Source organism: Panulirus ornatus, chromosome 2 (assembly GCF_036320965.1).
Source record: "Panulirus ornatus isolate Po-2019 chromosome 2, ASM3632096v1, whole genome shotgun sequence".
NCBI lineage: Eukaryota > Metazoa > Arthropoda > Malacostraca > Decapoda > Palinuridae > Panulirus > Panulirus ornatus.
This window is the reverse complement of record NC_092225.1, coordinates 24,568,943-24,596,442: the sequence shown is the minus strand read 5'-3', so window position 1 is coordinate 24,596,442 and position 27,500 is coordinate 24,568,943. Positions and strand designations below refer to the sequence as shown.

General features: G+C 45.6%; 1 protein-coding gene across 3 annotated transcripts in view; it reads left to right on the top strand.

Annotated features, from left to right (window-relative positions):
• Positions 1 to 27,500, top strand: part of Hsepi (D-glucuronyl C5-epimerase) — a 386,331-nt gene that overhangs the window by 143,611 nt on the left and 215,220 nt on the right. The gene's annotated exons all lie outside the window — the stretch shown is intronic.

The window sequence follows — 27,500 nt, the reverse complement described above, 5'->3', positions numbered from 1 at the left end:
CTTTTCCAAAGCGTTTCAGTACAGAAATTGTTGGGTTCTGTGGAAATTGTTAGGCGCTACACAATTACTGACCTACTGCCCCATTTTCAAAACCTTTCAGCACAGAAATTGTTGGGTGCTGTACCACAATTACAGACCTCCTGCCCTATTTTCCCACACCTTTGAGTGCAGAAATTGTTGGGTGCTGTACCACAATTACAGACCTCCTGCCCTATTTTCCCACACCTTTTAGTACAAAAATTGTTGGGTGCTGTACCACAACTGCCCTATTTCCCACACCTTTCAGGACAGAAATTGTTGGGTGCTGTACCACAACTGCCCTATTTCCCACACCTTTCAGTACAGAAATTGTTGGGTTCTTGTTTCACAATGACCGACCTCCTGCCCTATTTTCCCCAGACCTTTCAGTGTCGTGCGCTGGGGGTCCGTGGCTCTGTCGACACGGGTGTGATTTATTCAGACGATGTTCGGTGTTCTGGGCGTATATTTTTTTCTTTCTCTCTCTCTCTCTCTCTCTCTCTCTCTCTCTCTCTCTCTCTCTCTCTCTCTCTCTCTCTTTATCCCAGCGTGTGACGGGGTTGGTCTGGGTGTAGGACGCGGGAGTGTGGGTGTAAGTGATTGAGGTGGACTCTCGCTACACAAGACTTAGGGGTTTGGGGAGGTGAAGGAGGGAGGGATGTGTGTGTGTGTGTATGTGTGTGTGTGTGTGTGTCGTAGGTCAGTACCCTCATCGTTGGGTGTATGTGTGGGTGTCGTCGAAATCCTGTGTGACACAGGTTCGAAGTTGGGAATGGATGGTCTCTCTCTCTCTCTCTCTCTCTCTCTCTCTCTCTCTCTCTCTCTCTCTCTCTCTCTCTCTCTCTCTCTCGTGTCGTGTGACCTCGCTCGACCTGGAGACTACCATCGTCCGACCCGCCATTTAGGCTGAGATGAAAGCTAAAAGCCCCCCTTTTATCCAGGTCCCAGTTCCCCCGCGGCCGGTTCGAAGCCGTAGCGAACCGTGTGTGTCAGTGCGCTTCGAGACAGGATGGAAGTGTTCGGTACAGCTTCGGACCAGGCGTACTCAGGAACTTCACTCCTATTTATACATTCAACCGTCAGAATAATGAAAGGAAAGAGGAATACTGCATTTGAGGGAAAGCTAGACTTTTCTCTCTTGTTCGTAGACAGTCGTGGACATGTCTAAGATAGACAGGGATAGAGATGAATTGATTCGTTTTGCATGATTCACTCTGATTCTGACGATGCGAATGAAGGAGATGAGGTTCCAGTATGCGAGGAGAGCAGGGTGTAGGTGTATGTGTTGCCTTCTGACCTCCAGAGCCGATGTTTGAACTCGAGGAACGGTACGACCGCCTAAGCACGAGGGTCGTATATCGACGATGCGACCTCCAGAGCACGATGGTACGACCCTTGAGCACTACGGTACGACCTGGTGTGATAATCTGTGGCCTTCGGCCTTCACTCTGAGAGTTAGGTCCAGGGGGCTTGGCGGTCGTATACCCAAGGGGTCGTACCGTCGTGATCGAGGCTTCGCTCAGGGGGGGGGTCGAACGTCTCTGCTCACGGGAGGTGCCATCGTACTCAGGGGTCGTACACGTCTGTGTTCAGCTCAGGGGAGGTAGCGTCGTGCTCAGGGGCCTTCGTACCTTCGAACTCAGGAGGGTCGAAGATCTAAAACCCCCCCCCAAGGGAGGTGGTTGAGGACAGACAAGGGAAGGGGGTGGGATACACAACATTGGCAAATAACATTACGATGAAAAGAAAAGAAAAAAAAAGAAGTTATGACAAAGTTTATTTCTCGTAATCCCCACAACAGGCGAGACAACTTCTTCAGGAAGTTGGTGGGACCCACCTCCTGCCTCGCTCCACATCCCCCAGGGTTAATATTACCGTCACTGTTATCAGCAGTGAAACTTAGCAGTGCCATTATTATCTTGCCAGCGGTGATCACTTACAAAAGGGGTTAGGGGGGGTTTGGGAGCGGGTGGTTCTGAAACTTCAGGGAGGGTGGGGGTTGGAAATGGACTGGGGGGGGGGGGTTGTTGAGGGGCGGGGAGAGGGAGGTGCTGCCTCCCCCCTAGTCACAGGACCCTTAGAGAGAGAGAGAGAGAGAGAGAGAGAGAGAGAGAGAGAGAGAGAGAGAGTTAACGCCACGGAGTCCACCATTGTTCGACAGCGTTATCTCCAGCCACCAGAAACATTATCATAAGATAAGATATCCCTTTCCTTATCCTTCCCCGAAGACCCTATCTATGGGGGGGAGAGGGGCTTCCACAGCGCCAAGGAAGCAGGCCACTTCCGCCGGGCGGGACTGCAGACGACGAAGTGGTGAGGCTCATATTTTAAATGGGCTTTGGTGTAAGAGTTTGATTTAAGGCTTATAGGTCATGGATCATGTGTGTCATGTTGGAGAGGTGTGGGTCATGTTGGAACTAGGACGCAGACGTGGAAAGTGTAACTCGTGTATGTCTAGGGAATGTAGTTCCAGATGGGTGTGTATGTCTGGTCAAGTGGGGGGAGTAAGATTGGGGACGTGTGTGGATGTGGATGTGGGTGGGTGTGTGTCGGTAGCCATTCTTTCTTCTTCGTATAAAGTCACTCCGTCGTGTGAACATGTTTGGTTATTGTGGTGTTAGCAGCGGGTGGGGTGGGAGGGAGGGAGGTGGGGTTGTGAGTATATGTTGTTTGAAGTGTGAGGAAGGGAATGAGCATTGGATTTCTCCTTGAGGAGTTGTTAGTTGGTTAGGTTGTGGTTTGGCTCTTGCAAAAAAAAAAAAAAAGAAAAAGAAAATGAAATGAATAGATGAATAAATAGATAAATGAATAAATAAATAAATAAATAAATAAATAAATAAATAAATAGGTTACAGAGCATTTTTCAGGTGGGATCATAGTGGGAGTGTTTTTGTTTCGGTGTGTGTGTATGTTTCGGGTGCTCGTAGTTGCTGAACTGCCGATGATTGTTTTGTGTGCATTTTTTTTTTTTGTGTTTGTTATGTGTGGTGTTTTTATTTTTGTTATGTTTGCCTTTGGTGGGGTGAGTGACTAGGCTGGTGATCCGTGGGTCAGGACGAAGCAGATGAAATGTTTATAGAGGATATATATATATATATATATATATATATATATATATATATATATATATATGTGTGTGTGTGTGTGTATGTGTGTGTGTGTGTGTGTATGTGTGTGTGTGTGTGTATGTGTGTGTGTGTGTGTGTGTGTGTGTGTGTGTGTGTGTGTAATTACTCGGGGAGGCCCCTTCTACAGGGGTTCATGCAGTCTAAGGCTGCGCTACAATCAGTAAGAGGTTCAGGGTAGACTCCTTTGCAGCGAATTCACACACACACACACACACACACACACACACACACACACACACACACACACACAAAAGGACTTGGTATATATATATATGTCGCAGCAACACACAGTGTCGGTTCATGAGAGCGATCTTTGTCAGGTGGTAGTAACAGTGGCACAAGAGAGGGAGGGAAATATACATGACGAGCAGGAGGAGGAGGGGGGGGGGGTGACCTTTGTACCTGGCTAGCATATGACCTGGTGAACTCACTCTCTCTCCTCACCCTCACCCCATCCTGCCGTGACCTGATCCCGAGGGGTCGTCCACCCTCTTTGTTTATCTCTGATGGTATTAGCAGATTCACAACATCGTGGCACAGGCTCTGGAGATAGATAGATAGATAGATAGAGAGAGAGAGAGAGAGAGAGAGAGAGAGAGAGAGAGAGAGAGAGAGAGAGAGAGAGAGAGATGAGCCGTCCGTCTGGTTCAGTGAAGTTTGGGACTGGAGTTTACTGCACAAGATGCTCGAATTTCTTCTCTAGAATAGAATCATTATGTTTGGGAAGAGGATGATGATGACAGTCGCCCATGACACGACATGATTAAAGTTTTTTGATATTGTTTGAACCCAACACAATTTCTTTTCTCTAATCCAGGTCTTAAGATTTCACATGTGCTAATATCCTCTGGCTTTAATAACTTCCTGTTTCAATTATGTATACCTTGTCTCATTATTATTTTTTTATGGGCATTACATATACACGTGTGTCTTTTAACATCTTCAGGTATGTGTGTGTGTGTGTGTGTGTGTCTCTTATCAACCAAACCACTGTATTGGAATACGAGACATTTACTTTTTTTTTTTTGTCAAATTTACTCCTTTAAAATTTGTATTTTCAGTAAGTGTAAGTTTGTATTTGCAATAACGATATTTGATCTGCCAGGATGATCATGGTTTCCAAGCTCCCCAAACGAGCATTAGAATTATTATACATTTTTGTCAAGTATATCCCTTGTATCATGTCTGGACCTCAGGTCAGGTTAGGTTAGGTCAGAGCGTGTGGAGTGGCCTGACATTGACCAGGTCATGTCCTAGCCCGGAGCAAGTGTTAACTCGAGCAGGTATTTACATGTGTTTCACCTTCTGTACACTTGTTTAGTGCCCGATGACAAGGGTCCATGATGGCCATGCCCCCCCCCCCCCCAACCTGTAATGACATTGTAAAAGTCATGTTTCAACCACAAGTGTGAGCTTCGGTGAGGAGGCTTGTAGCTCTCTCTCTCTCTCTCTCTCTCTCTCTCTCTCTCTCTCTCTCTCTCTCTCTCTCTCTCTCTCTCTCTCAGTGGACGAAGGGGGGGGGGGGCGGAGTACCACCACCAGTGTGGTGGAGGAACCCTTCGTTCTTTAATAGTTCATCCTCATTTCTCAAGTCTCTAACTCCTCTTCTTTTTTTTTAATGAGTGGTTGGACCTGAGAACAAGGCTCGGTAACAACAAAGGGAAGATGAGGCATCGCTGAGCCTTATCCAGAGATGCGAGAGCAGTCGGTCCGGAGGCACGCGATGCGCTGCTACTGTCGGCGGAGTGAGTGACCCCCGGGGCGGCACCTGGAGTCTGTGTTGGGAGTCTTTGAGACGGCCGGAGTGGCGGGTGTTCTTGTGGTGCGGGCGGGGGGCGCGCCAGCCGACAAGCCCCTCACAGGCACTACTCCGCCCTAGTGAGGTGTGGGTATTGACGAGGGAGGCAGGCAGGCCGGCTGGGTACAAGCCAGTAGCGATGATGTTGTGGTGCCGCCGCCGACCCCCAACGGGCATGGTCACGACGCTCGCTGGCGTTCACTCCTGTAGGGGGACCAGGTGAAGTCACGCCTCCTTAACCCTCACTTGCTTAGTAGCGCCGCTGGCGCCCTGGTACGGCCGAGATAAGGCTCATTTCGCCACACGCACACACACGCACGCGCGTGCGTAAGGCACTGATATCAGTAAACTCGCCGGGAAAGATAAACATAGAAGCTCCAAGCTTTCGACTGTATTTTAAGCGATTTTCAAGGATCACAGAGTCAACACGGACGAGTATATATATATATATATACATATATATATATATATATATATATATATATATATATATATATATATATATATATATATATATATATATAAAGGTGGACGTGCCCACAGCCGAGGAAACAAGGAACACTTGATGTAAGGAACGTGGAATGGTTGACCACAACGGTATAGTGACCCGTACCTTTAACTTAGCCAAGGTCATCATCAGGTCAGCCGCTGGTTTCTTAATTTTGCCACATTACAACAAATATCAAGACATTATCTGATTCCTACATTTCCTCAGTTCTGTTAATGGCGCAGTTTAGTTACATGATGTAGGATTTAACAATAAACATTTCTACACGTGGCATATAAGATCAAGATATTTTTTTTTGACTGCCACCCCCTCACCCCTTAATTCATCGGGTGTGAATAATCTTCTGTTTGTTTGAATATTTTGCATTTGATTCCGGCCAGGCTGTCTGTACTACTGAATATTCATACTGTTGAATCTTCTCTATTAAAGATTTACCCAGTTGTCTTAAGACTTGGAACGGAGAAGGCATTTGAATTTTGTATTAGATGATGGGCTGTTCTTTATGTTGTAGTTACGTATGGTGTTTCCATATTTGAAACCAGCTTCAATATTATGATATTTCATGATATTAGAATAAGGTGAACATTCCCTGTGGATGAGATAGAACCGAAATAATTTGGGTGTTGAATTTTCTTTTTCTTCCATGCTTATATATATATATATATATATATATATATATATATATATATATATATATATATATATATATATATATATATATATATATGCATTTGTCAATAAACTACTCAAGATAACTTCAGTATTCTTGCTTCATGAAATATATAAGATCATTTTCCCTCAGGTGAGAATTCCCGGTGGCGGATTCTAAAACATATCCTGAGAAGTAGACATTTTTGCCACAATCTTCGTGGCTGTGGAGAAATGATGAATAAATGCATCACCTTGGGTACGTTTTCTATAAACTTTGAACTTAAGACTTGAAATTGCTAATGGCTTGAAATACAGTCGAAAGCTTGGAGGTTCTGTGTTTATTCTTGGAGCGAGTTATATATATATATATATATAATATATATATATATATATATATATATATATATATATATATATATATATATATATACGGCAAGCCATCATAGCTAAGGGTCGTACCGACACGCCGTGTTCATAGTGTTGTTGGTGCTGAAGAATCGTTCTGACGTCCAGGATATTGGGAACCTGTGATGGTGGGACCAGATACCGAGCCGCAGGACGAGGTTACCCAACTCCTGCCTCACAGAGGGACACACACACACAGACGCGGTTGACGTCACAGGACACACCTGTTAATGGATTTCCAGTCAGGTGTGGAAGTCATTCGCCAGCACACACACATCCGGCGTGACACCTGTGCGTGAACTGTAGTGAGGGACGTATTTGAAGCGAGTTCAGGTAAGGTTTCCGAACCTGAGACACCACTTCACCTCATCCTGTTGTATGTACATAGCATTTTATTGATTCGTAAAACACGTATAAAGTTGGTATTAGAAAGTCATGTTGTGACTGTAAGGAAGACACTGGCACTGAATAAACAGTAATGATAATGAACGGTTTATTGACTTAGCTGAAGGCAATAGATAAAGAAAATGATCCTTAGATTAGTAAATATAAATAAATGAATAAAGAGAATGATCGACAGATTAGTCAAACAAACATTTGTGAAGTAAACAGAAGGTCTGTAAAAGGATTGAGGTCGAACATACAATCTTTGCGTAATCATTAAGGTGGCAGATAACTGATTGTTAATGATCTTCACAATGGCTTTGGTTGTGGCTGGGGTTGTAGAGCCGTTTGTACAAGCTGGGATGGAGGCGATGCGTTGTATGTGTGGTGCAGAACTGCAACTCTGGGACGTGGGATCTCTCTTTCTCTCTCTGATGAGGGTGGTGGGGGTGGTGTTCTTCCTGAACTGTGTGGGATGAGGTTCCTGATGATGATGGTTGGGGAGAGGGGTCAAGAGGGAGGACCAATGTGTAGAGCGCCTTGTGCCTGTGTTGGTTTAATTATGTTGAATGTGTGGCTGCTAATGTGGCATGTTTGCCGGGGGGGGGGGGGGGTTATGATAATGTCTGAGTCTCTTTATTGGACGCGACACCTTATTTTCGGATATTTATTTTTTCCAGTTACGTGGTACTGTGTACTGAATATGGAAAGTGGCGGCTGGTTCTCTCTCTCTCTCTCTCTCTCTCTCTCTCTCTCTCTCTCTCTCTCTCTCGACGGTAGAGGAGTAAGTGAGGGAGGAAGGCATGTCTTCTCTTGGCTGTGTCTTGTACCCATAGGGTTCGTATCCCGCCACGTTCCATTTCGAAAACTATTAACAACTTTTCCATCTCGCGGAGGTACACACAGAGTTATTGTGATGTATATAGTCTGTATGTATATAGTCTGTGATGTATATAGTCCTTCTAAAGTCCTTGTAATGCAAGTGTAACTACAGCTCGTGATGAAGTACACACATCATGAAGTTATTCCTCTGTGTCAGTCAAATTTCAGAGGAGACTTTTGTGCTCAAGCTTCAAGGTGGTATATGTGTTTTCTGCTCAAGCTTCAAGGTGGTATATGTGTGTGTCTCAAGATCCGTGTTTATGTTTGATGTTCATCCGGTGTGTGTGTGTGAACAGGACGGGGTACAGTATAGTACACTGAAGGCAGGAGGGGAGAGAGTCGATCCTCCCCAACTGTATTGGGTAGACGAAGGTGTTGTCTGAACACCGTGATTTCAGTAATGTATATTGTAGTTGTAGATTGACTGTTGTGTATCATAAAAGGTTTTGTATCTGTTGGTGTTTAGGGTGTACGGTATACACTGTTAGCGGGGGCTCTGCCCACCCACCCTGCCATAAGTGACGTGTGTGTGTGTGTGTGTGTGTGTGTGTGTGTGTGATGTAACAGAACAGCTGTTTTGATCACCATTGTTGTTTTAGGTGTTGTCTGGTCGGCACAGGACGCCGCGCTGACCCAACACTTATTTCATCCTTCGTGTACCTCAGCTGCGACTGTTACATGTCTTTGTCTCGCTCGTTGGATTGTGAGTCGATGGGGGTCAAGTGGTAGAGTTCATCTGCCTCTGTGAAGATAAGGTCATAGTGAGAACATTAGCGATATAAGGTCAAGGTGAGCAAAGTAAACATTGAAAAGGTCAGATATCGCAACACTGTTCGGGGGTAGGGAGGGAGGTGGGATGTTTGGGAATGACAAGTGTTGAACGACCCTGGAATTGTGTGCGCTCCTGTGTAACCCTGGGGGGCTTGTCCTTGAAGATTACTCTACTCCCTTCCCCGCCCCACAGGGGAAGCACGCAAGGGTGTCCCCGTGGGAGGTGAGTCCACCTGAGGTTGAGTGGAAGGTCGTGTGTATATCAACTCGGGGGTCATAAGAACCAGTGGTGCTGTGAGGGGGTGTTCAGCAGGGTTGACCCCATGGGGTCGTTGTTTCGTGGGTGCGCCCCCGTGCCACACGTTCCTGACGGATAAACACGACTTCGCTGACCTTCCCTTCCTCAATCCAACAGTGGTTTCCCCCTTTCCCCCCCGTCCATCAGCGGGAGATGCCCATAGATTTCTTTATTTTCCAGTCCATTGGCTTGGGGGGACGTTGGTGTCCAGGATCCTGCCATGACTGAGGACTGTGTGTGTGGGTTCCACCAGACTGTGGTGTCCCCACTCTTGGTCGGATCCCGTGGAGTGGAACGACGTGATCATATATTTGTCTTATATATATTGAAGCTGGTCGTTTACATCATGCCAGACAGACACAGGCAACTAAGAGGCCTTTTTTCCCCTCTTCCTTTTTTTTCATATTTAAGCTGGTCGTTTACATCATGCCAGACGGATACAGTCACCTAAGAGGCCTTTTTTTTTTTTCTCCTCTTCTTCCTCCACCTCCTCCTCCTACTACTCCTCCTCCTCCTTCTCCTTCTCCTCCTCCTCCTCCTCCTCCTCCTTCTCCTCCTCCTCCTCCTCCTCCTCCTCCTCCTCCTCCTCCTGGCTGCAGCCTGGGTGGCAGATGAGCCTCGTCAGTGTGTGCCAGGTGGTCGGGAGGTGTAGTACTGTGGTGATTCGTGTGGGTCGTCCGGAGACCGAGGAAACCGTCTTAGGAGAACCGTTCCTTATGGTCGTGAGACCTGGACATTATCCCACAGTCCCGTGCCGGGACAGATGGTGTGTCTCAAGGCGCACTCCTCTTGTGTTTGCTGTGTCACACACTGAGCGCCACAGAACGAAAGTGGGGGGGGAGGGGGGAACTGTGGTCGGGTGAATAGCATTATCTTGCTAATTGGTGGATGGTTGACCCTGGTTCATGATCATCGCTTTGACACCCTAACCACCGATGATTGGGTGGGATGATCCTGTGTGACCACCAGTTCAGGAAGAATCCAATCTCCTGGCGTCGGCTTCGAACCTCACCCAGTGCCAGAGCCATGGCGGCGATAGGCCAGTCCAGCAAGTCGTGGAATCACCATCACCACCACCCATCTTCGTCTCTCAAAGGTTCCTGGAAATGGGTGAAGTCTGAAATCGCCAGAGGATTAGGTTTGGTCTTGATTGGCGCGCGTCCTCGTGTCCAATCATCGTGATGTGTGAACCCCTTCGTTCCCCCTCCCCCATCAGGCAGAGGAGGGGAGGAGGACCATCCACTGTTCACATTACTTGACCATAATTTCCTCTCTGTGTCGCCCACTGTGAGGCACAGAGCAGCTGTGTACACCCCACCCTCTGTCTCTGCTGGGCCGCGCAAGGCTGAGAGGTCTAGTGTCTCGTGACCCAGGACTGTAGTGTGCCATCACTGCCTCCTCCCTTTCTTCCCTTAAGCAGCGGGGGTCGGGGGGCTGGTGTGCACGGGACCTGTCGGTGCCACGGCGCTGTTCTTGCGTCATCCTGAAGGCAGGGGATGGGACGTGACGCCTCTCCGTCGTGTATATAGAGAGTCGTCAGTACCGCGTGAGGGTATGTTACCACACGCCGCCGGTGGCGCAGCAGGGGCGGGCGCGCGTGGGTCATAGTGGTAACTGTAGATTTAGAGGACCCAGCTTGGCGGAGGACCTGCTGCTGCTGGGGTGTGTGGTGTGAGTGAAGGGCTGGGGTGTGTGTGCGTGTGTGTGTGTGTGTGTGTGTGTGTGTGTGTGGTGAGAGTGGAGACAGATGCTGGTCGTTTGACGTTATCAAGGCGGGAGAGAGAGAGAGAGAGAGAGAGAGAGGGTCGTGGTGTCAGGTGGTTGATGTCATGGAAGTCGCCCGGGGTTGTTAGCGTCCAGGTCGTTCCCTGTCCCTCCTCCTCAGGGTCGTACGGTGCGGGGGGGGGGGGGGTCCGCCTCCTTGACCATCCCTTCTAACTGATAGTTTGTGCAGTGAGGAGGACACAACCCCTCCAACCCCCCCTCCTCTTGTAGCCACAGGTGCCCCACCTTCCCCCCGCGGGATCGACTCGTGACCAGAGGTCGACCTCCACAGGTGCCCCATCTTCCCCCCGGGGGGACCGACTCGTGACCAGAGAGAGTCAGGTCGACCTGACACAACCTGACTCTTGGAGACCTGACACACACGACTCAAGAGACGAGTTAACAGAAGGACCTGGTGAAAAACCCTGGTTGAGTGAGGTCGATCACTGTGTGGCAGTAGACGACTCCCCAGGGCACGAGGAGTGTGTGTGTGTGTGTGTTTGTGTGTGTGTGTGTGTGTGTCTGTGTGTCTGTGTGTGTGTGTGTGTGTGTGTGATCATAATATCACTGGAGGAGGAATTTAGAAAGGTCATATGAGCCAGTTATGGAGCCTCCTCGCCAAGCACTTTAAGAAACATTGACAACAGAGCGTGCATAAGACTCTGAGCCATCCTGACGGATAAATAAAAAAAAAAAGGGGGGGGGGAATGAACAGTTTAAGCCTCCATTATGTTGTAAACACACACACACACACACCATGCGCCAGGGGACAACACAGCTTGGACGAGTTATTTACATTGGCGAATTATTTACAGTTCCCGTCCCGCGGATCGAACATGGATATCGGTGCCTCCGTCGCTCTGTGTATATTGCCAAGACCCCCCCCCCCCCCCCCCCCCGGGTCACGGCGTGAACTAAAGTCAACATCAGCTGTAGGACACACACACACACACACACACACACACACACACGGAAAGGCCGAGTTTGCACCACCTACTTGATTGGCATAGTTAGTAGAGTCAGGGAGGGAGGGAAACTATTGGACGGCTTGACCTTTGACCTGGCCTCGTCCGCATGATGCCGGCTCCGAACGTGGGCCACGACGAGTGATCCCAGCCATGACGACTTGTACTCCGGGTACGACCCCCCCCCGTACATTACACAGGCCACGACCCCCATACATTACACAAGCCACGACCCCCATACATTACACAGGCCACGACCCCCATACATTACACAAGCCACGACCCCCATACATTACACAGGCCACGACCCCCATACATTACACAAGCCACGACCCCCATACATTACACAGGCCACGACCCCCATACATTACACAAGCCACGACCCCCATACATTACACAGGCCACGACCCCCATACATTACACAAGCCACGACCCCCATACATTACACAGGCCACGACCCCCATACATTACACAGGCCACGACCCCCATACATTACACAAGCCACGACCCCCATACATTACACAGGCCACGACCCCCATACATTACACAAGCCACGACCCCCATACATTACACAGGCCACGACCCCCATACATTACACAAGCCACGACCCCCATACATTACACAGGCCACGACCCCCATACATTACACAGGCCACGACCCCCATACATTACACAGGCCACGACCCCCATACATTACACAGGCCACGACCCCCATACATTACCCAGGCCACGACCCCCACGTACAGAAGCAGCGACCCTGCCCCCCCCCCCCTTCCTTCCTATATGAACTAGGTTCATCCCCATATACAGTGAGCACGCCCCCGTACAGGCATGTCCACGACTTGTATGTTGGTTAACCACCCCTTGTAGCCAACAGGGAAGGGAACACGTTACACCCCCCAGAGAATTCCTGGCCATAGTTTAGGACCCCACATAGAAACCTCGAGCTCTTATTAACGGCTCACACCCCCCAGAGAAACCCTAGTTCGTGATAGCTGGTCCCCCCAGAGAAATCCCAGCTTCAGCGTGGGGCTTCGGTACCAGCGAGGCTTCAGCATAAGCGTGAGGTCAACCCAGTAAGCTGTATTACAGCTTGTATCACCGCAGCTTTGATATAGGCGGAAATTAAACCTTACTGATTATATATATATATATATATATATATATATATATATATATATATATATATATATATATATATATATATATATATCCCTGGGGATAGGGGAGAAAGAATACTTCCCACGTATTCCCTGCGTGTCGTAGAAGGCGACTAAAAGGGAAGGGAGCGGGGGGGGGGGGGGGGGGTTTGGAAATCCTCCACTCTCATTTTTAATTTTCTAAAAGAAGGAACAGAGAAGGGGGCCAAGTGAGGATATTCCCTCAGAGGCTCAGTCCTCTGTTCTTAACGCTACTTCGCTAATGCGGGAAATAGCGAATATGTATCAGTATATTATATATATATATATATATATATATATATATATATATATATATATATATATATATATATATATATATATATATGTAGCATTTGTATAGGAACAGCCTGGTCCAGTTTAATTAAATTACATGTTGGGTAGACTTTTGCTATATTTGATATAATTGTATACGTGTGTTCTCTATGTGTCATTTAATTACTGAGAATGTAACGGTAGATTATGTGATTACATATTCCACTGAGGTACAGTTTCTTATGGATTAGGATATCACCCACACACACACACACACACACACACACACACACACACACACACACACACACACACACACTCGTACACATTATATATATGTAATGTAACCTCTCTATTGAGTCTGACGCAACTGAACATGTTGGTGTTTATAGAATCTTAAATATGTAGGAGTTGATATTCGCTTATGAATATTCGTAGACTAGTATTCCGAGGTTGATTTAACTCGATATGTGTCACACGAAACACTGGTGGTGTATTGTGTGAAAGGTAGATGTGTATTTCTACCCCATTGAACACGACGGTACGACTTTTGACCACGACGTTACGACTCTTGAGCACGACAGTACGACCCTTGAGCACGACGGCACGACCCTTGAGCACGACAGTACGACCCTTGAGCACGACGGTACGACCCTTGAGCACGACGGTACGACCCTTGAGCACGACGGTACGACCCTTGAGCACGACGGTACGACCCTTGAACACGACGGCACGACCCTTGAGCACGACGGCACGACCCTTGAGCACGAGGGTACGACCCTTGAACACGACGGCACGACCCCTCGGGATTTGTACCATTTCCAAGCATCTTACATAGTGCAGAACAGGACAGGGTGGTGGGACGCCAGTCTTCACTGAGAGGTTGGCAACCACCACATCTCTCGCGGAACGTGAGCCGGAAGAGAGAGAGAGAGAGAGAGAGAGAGAGAGAGAGAGAGAGAGAGAGAGAGAGAGAGAGAGAGAGAGAGAGAGGATATATTGAGGAATTAACTTCCATAAACAACATAAGAGATGGCCTTCAGATTTTGATGACACACTGTGGAAGGATCCCATACACTTGTCATCACAACAAAGAAAATACCCGTTTTTCTTTTTTTTTTTTTTTTTTTTTCAGTGGACGAAGTTTGTACTTGTTTGTGGAGATCATTGTGATATTCTCCGGTGGGGGGGGGGGGGACGAGGTGGTTTGAACAGTTCACACAGACAACGAGCCTGTCACAGCTTGGGGCCTGAGGAGCGTGGGGGGGGGGGGTGATGGGGGCGGGGAGGGGGATGTTCAGTGTGGGGGGTGATGGGGGCGGGGAGGGGTTGTTCAATATTGGGGGCGGGGAGGGGATGTTCAATGTGAGGGGTGCGAGCGGGGAGGGGATGTTCAATGTGAGGTGTGGGAGCGGGGAGGGGATGTTCAATGTGAGGTGTGGGAGCGGGGAGGGGATGTTCAATGTGAGGTGTGGGAGCGGGGAGGGGATGTTCAGTGTGAGGGGTGCGAGCGGGGAGGGGATGTTCAGTGTGAGGTGTGGGAGCGGGGAGGGGATGTTCAATGTGAGGTGTGGGAGCGGGGAGGGGATGTTCAATATTGGGGGCGGGGAGGGGAATGTTCCATGTCGGGGGTGATGGGGGGTGGGGAGGGGGATGTTCAGTGTGGGGGTCGGGGAGGGGGGAAATGTTCATTTGTTTATTTGTTTATTTGTTTGTTTGCCCTCCACAACAGTGGGAGGTGAGGTCAGTTAAACAAAGACCTGTTGGCCATATTCTGGGATTGAAAATGGGGAGGGAACATCTCCCACCTAGAATGCCCCTGTGGTGTTGTACGAGAGAGAGAGAGAGAGAGAGAGAGAGAGAGAGAGAGAGAGAGAGAGAGAGAGCACAACTGTGAAACACTGGCAGTATTGCATCGAACACGAACCTAGGGTATGTAGTTTGAACAGGAAAAGAAAGAAGGAAAAAAAAGATGGTGAAATGGAAATAGTGATTCATTCTCTCTCTCTCTCTCTCTCTCTCTCTCTCTCTCTCTCTCTCTCTCTCTCTCTCTCTCTCTCTCTATCTATCTATCTATCTATCTATCTATCTATCTCAACCGAAAAACAAACGTTTGATTCTCCACAGAGAGACTTCCGTCATTTCCCCCCCCCCCCCCCCCCCCAGTAAACACAAGAGTCTGGGAACGTAGACGTGTTCCGAGCTGTGTGTTATTATTATTATTGCTAAGGCTAAACGTTTTATATATATAGAGAGAGAGAGAGACACACACACACTTGGGGAAGAAAGTCGCGAGTGTGGTGGTCAAGGTGTTCTAAAAGTCCATTTCGAAGAACTTGTCTTCCTCAGGCCTTATGACGTGACAAAAAAGGGAACTTGAAAAAAAAGAAAGTTTAAATTTAGGTCTTTTTTTAGGTCTTTTTTTTTCCCCTTGGTAAGGGTTGGGAGATCCTGAGATGGGGGTGTGTGGGGGGAACTCTATGGAAACAAAAGGTAGATAAGATGGACTTTTTTATTGTGTTAATGGACATTTTTTTTGTGAAACAAAGGGTAAATAAGATGGACCTTTTTATTATTGTGTTCATGGACTCCCTTTTTTTTAAATGTCTTTTTTTTTATATATAGATGTCTCTTTAATCATAGTTTGACAACTTAGCCTCAGCTACCAAATCTCAGGAGAAATTAAGTAAAAATTAAGTAAGAATTAAGTAAAAATTTTTTGGTGGCGTTTCCTGTGGCTTTGTGCGGGGGGGGGGTCGAGGTAGATTGGGGTGGAGGGGGGTGGAGGAATCATTCTTCAGAAAATTAAAAAAAAAGAAAAGAAAATGGTGAGATTTTTTTTTCTCCCCTCTCGTAATGAAGTGAAAGTTCTAATGGAGTCGATTCCACTCTTACTGTGGATTAGTCGGTAATCCCCTTTGTATAGGGGGGGAGGAGGGAGGGAGGGAGGGGGATTAACCTTACCCTGGGGGGAGAAGGGAGACGAGAAATTGGGTGTTGGGTGGAGATGAACGGGAAGCTTTTGTTTACTGAAGTGACTGTGTCCCTGAGGCCTTTTTGTTTACTGAAGTGACTGTGTCCCTGAGGCCTTTTTGTTTACTGAAGTGACTGTGTCCCTGAGGCCTTTTTGTTTCCTGAAGTGACTTGTGTCCCTGAGGCCTTTTTGTTTCCTGATGTGACTGTCTCCCTGAGGCCTTTTTGTTTCCTAAAGTGACTGTCTTCCTGAGGCCTTTTTGTTTACTGAAGTGACTTGTGTCCCTGAGGCCTTTTTGTTTACTGAAGTGACTTGTGTCCCTGAGGCCTTTTTGTTTACTGAAGTGACTTGTGTCCCTGAGGCCTTTTTGTTTCCTGAAGTGACTGTGTCCCTGAGGCCTTTTTGTTTACTGAAGTGACTGTCTCCCTGAGGCCTTTTTGTTTACTGAAGTGACTTGTGTCCCTGAGGCCTTTTTGTTTACTGAAGTGACTTGTGTCCCTGAGGCCTTTTTGTTTACTGAAGTGACTTGTGTCCCTGAGGCCTTTTTGTTTCCTGAAGTGACTTGTGTCCCTGAGGCCTTTTTGTTTACTGAAGTGACTGTGTCCCTGAGGCCTTTTTGTTTACTGAAGTGACTGTGTCCCTGAGGCCTTTTTGTTTACTGAAGTGACTGTGTCCCTGAGGCCTTTTTGTTTCCTGAAGTGACTGTGTCCCTGAGGCCTTTTTGTTTACTGAAGTGACTGTGTCCCTGAGGCCTTTTTCTTTCCTGAAGTGACGTGTGTCCCTGAGGCCTTTCGTTTGGAGAGTGTTGACGTAAACAGGAAAATCTTGTTTGATTTACTGCCAGATATAATTTGATGGATGGTTTTGTGGTGTAGCGCACTGGGAGACTCTGTTGTTATGTTGTGTTTAGCGAGTGAGGAACCATAATAAGAAAGGGTGCCAGCTGGTTAGTTTTTACTTTCATCAATTACATGTGCTGGATGTAATTACATGTGCTGGATGTAATTACATGTGCTGGATGTAATTACATGTGCTGGATGTAATTACATGTGCTGGATGTAATTACATGTGCTGGATGTAATTACATGTGCTGGATGTAATTACGTGTGCTGCATGTAATTACATGTGCTGGATGTAATTACATGTGCTGCATGTAATTACATGTGCTGCATGTAATTACATGTGCTGGATGTAATTACATGTGCTGCATGTAATTACATGTGCTGGATGTAATTACATGTGCTGGATGTAATTACATGTGCTGGATGTAATTACATGTGCTGGATGTAATTACATGTGCTGGATGTAATTACATATGCTGGATGTGATTACATGTGCTGGATGTAATTACATGTGCTGGATGTAATTACATGTGCTGGATGTAATTACATGTGCTGGATGTGATTACATGTGCTGGATGTAATTACATGTGCTGGATGTAATTACATGTGCTGGATGTGATTACATGTGCTGGATGTAATTACATGTGCTGGATGTAATTACATGTGCTAGATGTGATTACATGTGCTGGATGTAATTACATGTGCTGGATGTAATTATATGTGCTGGATGTAATTAGCGTAGGTTTGATGGAAAAAGAATTTACTTTTAAATTTATAATTTAGATTTTTTTTTTTAGGTTTTTAAGCCCAAATTAAACTTTGAAATTTTAGAAATTTTAGACAGAAGTTAAACTCGAAAAAAAATGCTGTTTAAAGCAGAATTTTGATGAATGTAATTCAAAATTTTTTTTAAGATTACATAAATGTGATTTGAAAGATAATCACTTAGAAAATTTAGATATATATATATATATTTATATATTTTTCTTTTTAGATATTTAAGAAAAAAATGATTGTTCAGAAACCTTATTTGTCAAAGGTCGAAAGTCATATCTTAACCAAACTCAACCGTTTCACTTTTGTATTCCAACGCTGATATGCAACCATGAAGATCAATGGTTGTGAAATATTTCAGTGTCTTGTTAATGCATACTGGTTGATGGTGAGGTGTGTATCAGCTGAGTGTTATATTTCTTTCTCGTATCTCCCATGATGATGTGATGATTACACGAAAGTGCACTTGGGAACTTATCGTGTTTCATTTCCCGTGGACTCAAAGGAATATATATATATATATATATATATATATATATATATATATTCATTAATAGGGTTGGTCTTACCATGTGCCAAATCCAATTTGAAGCCCATTTCAATCGTATGGAATAGTTAGATACTCTGCCTTAATGCTGGCTCTCTTGATACCTGGAATTAAAATAGATTTAGCCATCAGAATTAGCCCGGGCACTCGGCGATTTTAAACCCGGGGTTAAATAGAGCATTATGTGTGGAAATAATTATACTCCTAAATTGATTTTGACACGGGGGTAAAGTGGCTCTGTGATGCAATGACCCCGAGTTTGAGATAGAATGTAGATACGTGTTTATATATTTGCCTCTGTGTGTGTGTGTGTGTGTGTGTGTGTGTGTGTGTGTGTGTGTGTGTTGTTGTGTGTGTGTGTGTGTGTGTGTGTGTGTGTGTGTGTGTGTGTGTGTGTGTTTTCGGTCTTTTTACGCATTTTTTTCGTAGCTAGGATCTGATTGGTAAGAGTCTAGGGCGATTGTTGACAGACCTGGGTCTGAGTGGGAAGAGTGTGGATCTGATTGGTAGACGTCTGGCTCTGATTAGTAGAAGTCTGGGTCTGATTGGTAGAAGTCTGGGTCTGGTAGACGTCTGGGTCTGATTGGTAGAAGTCTGGGTCTGATTGGTAAAAGTCTGGGTCTGATTGGTAGAAGTCTGGGTCTGATTGGTAGAAGTCTGGGTCTGATTGGTAGAAGTCTGGGTCTGATTGGTAAAAGTCTGGGTCTGATTGGTAGAAGTCTGGGTCTGATTGGTAGAAGTCTGGGTCTGATTGCTAGAAGTCTGGGTCTGATTGGCAATAGCCTGGTTGTGTGTCTGATCAATGCCTTTCTGAGGGATTAGGGCCAATCTCCGTTGTGATTGGTACTCTTGTGGATCTGATTGGCGGTCATTGTATGGTCTGATTGGTTCTTATCTGAAGCATTATTTTCAGTATTCCCACTGAAAAAAAAGAGGGAAAATAGCCACCTTACAGAAACGTTGTCTCAGAGGTTGAAAGGCAAAAAGTCGAACGTATTTAATGAATTGTTTGGAGAATATGATAAATAAAATACATGGATAGTGGTAATATATTTTTTTTTTCGTTCATGATTTATATGATATGCAAAATAACATCACGCAGCCTAATGACTTTAATTAGTAGACCTTTATTAATATTTATAACATGATGGGTTTGTGAAAGATATTTTAATCTTGCATGTCTTTCAGGATTATTATTATTATTATTATTATTATTATCATTATTATTATTATTATTATTGTTATTATTATTATTATTACTTTATTATTATTATTATTATTATTATTATTATTATTATTATTATTATTAATATTATTATTATTAGTTATTATCATTATTATCATTAAACAAGATAGTAATTGATCACGTCACATAGGCCTGCAGTCCGCAGCCTCTAACAGCCTGGTTAAGCAGAGGAACAACACAACAGCTTGTTGGAAAAAAAAAAAGAATCGAAAAAGATCGAAGAAAAAAGAATTTAAGAATAAATAGGAATAGAGGAGAGGAATAAACTGACTATGGAGGAAATATACTGGCAGTCTCCCTCTTGTGTTTAATTGAGAAGTATTGTCATGTGAATATTTCTCCTCTCCCACACGGTATAAAGACTATGTGGGATTACCCCACACCCCACACCCCCCTCTGCGTCCTCGCCTCCTGTATTAAGCGCTTCCGCTGGACGACAGTGCGTGAGTCACTGGCTGAGGTATTTGTACTACTGTATATCATGGCTGGGGTTCGAACCCATCCACCCCTGCCGCCGGTAACATGACGCAGTTCCAAGAAGGTGTAGATTGTTTGGTATCGTTGTGTTGCTATAGACGGCGCTGTGTATTTGGCGATGTGATGTGGGGTGCAATATAATTGGCGTGGTGACGTAATTTGGCGATGTGGACTAGTGGTGGTGTGGTGGCGTAATTTGGCGATAGGGTGTGTGGTGTGATTTGGCGTTGTGATTGTGGTGGCGTAATTTGGCGATAGGATGTGTGTGTGTGTGGTGTAATTTGGCATTGTGATTGTGGTGACGTAATTTGGCGATAGGGTGTGTGTGTGTGTGTGGTGTAATTTGGCGTTGTGATTGTGGTGACGTAATTTGGCGATGTGAATGCTGTAGCGTAATTGGGCGTTATACTTTTGGCGATAAGTTATGGTTAATGTAAATAGGCTTTGTATTTGGCATTCATGTAATTGTTCTCATTGTGGATATAACTCAGTAGTTTGATGATATATTTCCTTGTGTATAAGATGCTTATTGATATATTCAAAGACTAGTTGTCATCTTCAAGGGTCGTACCGTCGTGCTCAAGGGTCGTACCGTCGTGCTCAAGGGTCGTACCGTCGTGCTCAAGGGTCGTACCGTCGTGCTCAAGGGTCGTACCATCGTGCTCAAGGGTCGTCCCGTCGTTCCACATGGATTTCCAGAGTCTAATCACTCTTATTTATTATTTTCTAACAACACAATCGTCTCCAAGTTAAGTAAAAAAGCTTCGTGTATAGAAATGGGAAGCCATGTTTCCTTTTTCTACCACACGATTTGATTTATGAAATGAACTTGATGAACAGTTGAAATGAAAGAATATGGGATGTGATAGGAAAGGGCTTTTGTTTATGAATTAATTTGCATTTGGTATTATTATTACTATTATTATTATTATTATTATTATTATTATTATTATCATTATTATTATTGTTATTATTATCATGGATATTATTATTACTAGTATTATTATTGTTGTTGTTATTATTATTATTATTATTATTATTATTATTATTATAATAGTGATAGTAGGAAATTACAAGAGATGTGGCTCTGATCTTGAGATGTGACCAAGGAATGTAAACAAACTGCCAACTGCCCGATTTGCATAATGGTTGATCCGTGGTTATGAGTTGATGGCTGTGATTAATGAGGGTTATTAGTCTTGTTCGAGAGGTTTATGAGGTCATTAGCCAGGCTTGTAAGGGGTCATTAGAAGGGTTTTCAATGGGGGTTTACCGTAGAAAGCAGAAAAGGAGTTTTTGAGGTTTAACCATTGGTATGTATCAGGTAAATAGCTACGTCTCTTTGTTGTATATCATCTGACTGTCCTGTTTCTCTCTCTTGTCTCTCCTGATGATGTGATTATTACACGAAAGTGCACTTGGGAACTTCATTTTCCCCGTGGACTCATAGGAATGTATATATATATATATATATATATATATATATATATATATATATATATATATATATATATATATATATATATATATATTTTTTTTTTTTTTTTTTTTTTTTTTTTTTTTATACTTTGTCGCTGTCTCCCGCGTTTGCGAGGTAGCGCAAGGAAACAGACGAAAGAAATGGCCCAACCCCCCCCCCCCATACACATGTACATACACACGTCCACACACGCAAATATACATACCTACACAGCTTTCCATGGTTTACCCCAGACGCTTCACATGCCTTGATTCAATCCACTGACAGCACGTCAACCCCTGTATACCACATCGCTCCAATTCACTCTATTCCTTGCCCTCCTTTCACCCTCCTGCATGTTCAGGCCCCGATCACACAAAATCTTTTTCACTCCATCTTTCCACCTCCAATTTGGTCTCCCTCTTCTCCTCGTTCCCTCCACCTCCGACACATATATCCTCTTGGTCAATCTTTCCTCACTCATTCTCTCCATGTGCCCAAACCATTTCAAAACACCCTCTTCTGCTCTCTCAACCACGCTCTTTTTATTTCCACACATCTCTCTTACCCTTACGTTACTTACTCGATCAAACCACCTCACACCACACATTTTCCTCAAACATCTCATTTCCAGCACATCCATCCTCCTGCGCACATCTCTATCCATAGCCCACGCCTCGCAACCATACAACATTGTTGGTACCACTATTCCTTCAAACATACCCATTTTTGCTTTCCGAGATAATGTTCTCGACTTCCACACATTTTTCAAGGCTCCCAAAATTTTCGCCCCCTCCCCCACCCTATGATCCACTTCCGCTTCCATGGTTCCATCCGCTGACAGATCCACTCCCAGATATCTAAAACACTTCACTTCCTCCAGTTTTTCTCCATTCAAACTCACCTCCCAATTGACTTGACCCTCACCCCTACTGTACCTAATAACCTTGCTCTTATTCACATTTACTCTTAACTTTCTTCTTCCACACACTTTACCAAACTCAGTCACCAGCTTCTGCAGTTTCTCACATGAATCAGCCACCAGCGCTGTATCATCAGCGAACAACAACTGACTCACTTCCCAAGCTCTCTCATCCCCAACAGACTTCATACTTGCCCCTCTTTCCAGGACTCTTGCATTTACCTCCCTAACAACCCCATCCATAAACAAATTAAACAACCATGGAGACATCACACACCCCTGCCGCAAACCTACATTCACTGAGAACCAATCACTTTCCTCTCTTCCTACATATATATATATATATATATATATATATATATATATATATATATATATATATATATATATATATATATATATTGCAAGGTTACTTTACATCCTACGCAAAGGAAAACTTGATCCATTTTTTCTTATGGTTTTTTTCCGTCCCGCAAAAATGTAGTAATACTTTCCAAAGCTACTTTCCGCCTCCACAGAAACTCCTACTTTACCCAAGGTTTGGTGAACAGCCCACACATACTGTCAGAAATAGTCCTCCAGAATTAAACTAAGTCCCGGACATATTTAGCGGCCAGCTGAAAACGTATTACTTTTTCTCACGCGAAAATAGATTACATTTTTTTTTTAATGCTTTTCTTTTCTGGTCTATTTTTTTTTTTTCAGTGAAGTCGATTGTTGTTATTATTATTATTATTATTATTGTTATTATTATGAATATTCTTGTTATTATTATTATTATTATTATTATTATTATTATTATTATTATTATTATTAATATTATCATTATTGTTCTTCTTCTTCTTCTTATTATTATTATTATTATTATTATTATTATTATTATTATTATTATTATTAATATTATTATTATTATCATCTAAAGTTTTTGTAAGAGTTTAGAAGTAGATATTTTTTAAGCCTTGGCAAGAGATGTATGTTTACTGAGGCAATTTTCCAAGCCTGAAAGATTACTTTTCTTCGTGAGTAACGTAATTCATAAACGATTACTATTATTCTGTTAAGCTGATAACTAATCCTTATGCATATGTTTATGGTTTCAAAACCTAAAGGATTACTTTTTTTCCGTGAAGAAAATGTAATTCATCAGAGTGTTATTCTTCCATCAAGCGAAAAGGGAATCCATTTGTATCTTTCCAATTACGTTTTTTAAGTTTGTAGACATTAGGGGCTTCGCTTATACCAGAGTGTAAAAGAAAGAAAAACATACAACATTTGTAATGAGCGATGTAAATTGATTGTCAGCCCTTCCTATTTCACCCATTGACCGCATGGCTTAGAAATTATGAATGAAATTGCATTATAGATTTTTTTTTTATTACATACTTCTTGAAGGAGGAGACTTTATTCGGGAATTGGTAACTGAATTTCCAATCATAAGTTAGTTTAGGTTTCTGGGGTAGTTTAGGATGGGTTAGGCTGGGTTAGGTTTCTGGTCTGGTGCGTTAGTTTGGGTTATGTTAAATGGGGTTGTTTAGTTTGAATTAGGTGATGTTAGATTAGGTTAGTTAGGTTAGGTTAGGTTAGGTTAGGTTTCTGGTCTGGTGCGTTAGTTTGGGTTATGTTAAATGGGGTTGTTTAGTTTGAATTAGGTGATGTTAGGCTAGGTTAGGTTAGGTTTCTGGTCTGCTGCGTTAGTTTGGGTTATGTTAAATGGGGTTGTTTAGTTTGAATTAGGTGATGTTAGGTTAGTTAGGTTAGGTTAGGTTAGGCTAGGTTAGGTTAGGTTAGGTTTCTGGTCTGGTGCGTTAGTTTGGGTTATGTTAAATGGGGTTGTTTAGTTTGAATTAGGTGATGTTAGATTAGGTTAGTTAGGGTACGTAAGGTTAGGTTAGGTTAGGGTACGTACGGTTAGGTTAGTTTTAGTTTAGGATTGGCTAAGCTAGGTTACCTTGAGTTAGGTTAGATAAGTGTAGTATTAGTGTTGATTAGGATAGGCTTGGTTGAGTTAGTTAATGGAGGCTAGTTATGGATCGGGTAGTTTAGATTAGGTTAGATTAGTAGTTAAGCTAGGTTAGGTTACTATACTTACGGTAGACGAGTTAAGGTTAGGTTAAGATCGGTGTGTACGTAGTTTAGATAATGAGTGTACGGCAGAATATCCTCACCTAGATACTCGTCTGTTTTGCCGACAGGTGCCCTGTGAAATTCCCGGTACAGTGTCGAGTGGCTTTTATTTTTTTAAATGCTGCATTTTACCTTTCGTTTAGAAAATGCATGACTAACGCAGATCCGTTGTCTGGTACACTTTTTACCGTTTGAAACAGCGAGGCGTAGTTGGGTTAACCACCGGTGACCTGATCCGCCGTTTTGCCGTTTCAAACGGTCCGTTCGTGATGGATATAGGCCAGACTGTAACCTTCTCCTAATAGATGTTGATAGACTATCTGCATCGTTGGAAATCCGATCGGTATTCATCTGAAATGTTGGCTGAATGTCTCGAGGATGTTGTGACCGTCGGAACGGACCAGGGGTGTGTGGGGGTGTACACGAGATCGCCTGGATGGGCTTCGATGCGGTCGTGGGTGTCGAAAGTGCACCTTGGGGACGGGGGATCTCGGGTTCGGGAGGAGGCGACGGTGGCGGGGTTGGGGATGATGATGTCGCTTGACCTCTTCTGCGCCTCTTTTTTCTTGGGCTAGTGTGGTGTAGTGGCGAGGGGACGAGATCACCAGGCGGTGGGCGGCGGGAGGAGGAGGAGAGGCGCACAGGTGAGTTTGAGGTTAATGAAAGAGTTACGTCGATGGTTTTGCGTTCAGGTAGACGGGAGGAGGCCCGCGTGGCGTAAGCCTACGAGAGAGAGAGAGAGAGAGAGAGAGAGAGAGAGAGAGAGAGAGAGAGAGTCTCTTTTGGTCCAGAGAGGACCGGATGGACCGTCCTGGTCCAGAGGGAATCGAACCCGGAACAAAAGGGTTAAGGCTGCGGCCATGTCCCAGTGGGCCAGTGTGTCCCAAAGGCCCGGCGGGGCCACACCACCAGCACCAGGTCCCTGGCGGCTAGGGAGATGGCCAGAGGGACGTGGGCTGGCCGGCCTGGCCTGGCCTGGCCTGGCCAAGGCTGCTCCTCAGCTGGGGTTGGGGAGGTTCTCCACCGGGTTAGGATGGGGAGGGGTGGGGCGTTGAAGGTTGGGGATGGGGTTGTGATTGGGGTGGGGGAGGTTCAGGGGCTTCTGATGAGAGTCACATGAGGTTTGGAGGTTGCTGACGTGGGCGAGAATGGGGTTTGGAGGTTGCTGACGTGGGCGAGAATGGGGTTTGGAGGTTGCTGACGTGGGCGAGAATGGGGTTTGGAGGTTGCTGACGTGGGCGAGAATGGGGTTTGGAGGCTGTTGTTCGAGATTGGTCAGGGTGTCCGGGGCATGTTGTTGTTGTTGTTGTTGTTGTTGTTGGATAGAGATATGATCATTACTGGTGGGTTTAGTGGGGAGAAGATGGCCCGTGGAGGGGGTGCTGTCGGGGTGACCAATGGGGGGTTGTGGAGGTTGTTAGCAGGGTGAGGATGGAGTCCGGATGTTGTATAGGGAATTATAAAGTCGGATTTAGGGCTGTGGATGGAGTTGAAATCGGTTTGGACGTTGGCGATAGGGTGGGTTTAAAGGCCTGACGGGTTCAAATTGGGGTTTTCGGGTCATTCACGGAGGGAAGGGGTTCTGGAGCGTTGGGTGGGGGAGGGAGGGGGTTTCTGGAGCGTTGGGGTGGGGAGAGGGAGGGGGTTCTGGAGCGTTGGGGTGGGGTTAGGGAGGGAGGAGGTTCTGGAGCGTTGGGGTGGGGAGAGGGGGTTCTGGAGCGTTGGGGTGGGGAGAGGGAGGGAGGGGGTTCTGGAGCGTTGAGTTGGGGTTAGGGAGGGGGTTGTGGAGCGTTGGGGTTAGGGAGGGGGTTGTGGAGCGTTGGGGCGGGGTTAGGGAGGGAAGGGGGGTTCTGGAGCGTTGGGGGGGTGGTTAGGGAGGGGGTTGTGGAGCGTGAGGATGAGGGGTGGTGGTGGTGGAGCACCCGGGGGGGTGGGGGGTGGTGGAGGGTAGGACTCGGGTATCGATCCTTGGTCCGCCAGGGAGAGGGAGGGCGTGTGTGTGTGGTCACTGCCTTATCCTGCCAGGCACTGCTCTGCCCCTAGGCAGTGCCTCCTGCTGGATCCTTCCCTCTTTACCTTCCCCTCCCCCTCCGATCACTTCCCTCGGGGTCACTGTCTTCCGTGCCTGCCTGCCTCTCTCTCTCTCTCTCTCTCTCTCTCTCTCTCTCTCTCTCTCTCTCTCTCTCTCTCTCTCTCTCTCTCTCTCTCTCTTTCCGGTCACTGCCCCCCCCACCCCCCCGTCATCCCTCTCCGCTTCGTGTCGTTCCGGTCCCTGCCCTGGTCATGTTTGGTCCGTTCCATTAGTCACTGACGAAACCAACCTCCCTCCCCCGTCCCCCCCCCCCCCTCGAGTCCCCTTCATGGTCACTGCCTAGACCGGCCAGTGTCACCCCCCCCCCCCCTCATTCCACCACTCCTGGCGAATCCGCCAGTGACTTGGACGGTGATTTTGGAGGAGTGAGTGGACGTTGAACGCTAATCATCACTCGAATCCCTTCCCAACCTCTACAGTACACCTTGTTCCGTTCCATCCATCCCTTTGTTCCTTGTCTGTTCCCTCCCTCTCTCTCCTCCCCTCCGTCTCCCGCCAGGCTTTACGCCTCTCTCTCTCTCTCTCTCTCTCTCTCTCTCTCTCTCTCTCTCTCTCTCTCTCTCTCTGTGCCTTGAGTGAGTCCATTCCAGTCCGTTCCGTTCAGTCCAGTCCAGTCCGGTTCACGTTCCATTTCTCTCCTCTTCCCCCGCGCCCCCAGGGCAGGGGGTCAATAAAGTGAGTTTGCCTGATGTTTGCCTCACACAAACACGGGCCATACTCACCTCTGTCATCCGTGGATCACAGTCAAGTTCTCGTGTGTGTGTGTGTGTGTGTGTATATATTCGTATTGCCTTACGTGTACCATTTCTCTCTCTCTCTCTCTCTCTCTCTCTCTCTCTCTCTCTCTCTCTCTCTCTCTCACACACACACACACACACACACACACACACACACACACACACACACACACACACACACACACACACACATATATATATATATATATATATATATATATATATATATATATATATATATATATATATATCGTCGTCGTCTTATTCTTTGCGTGGCCTAG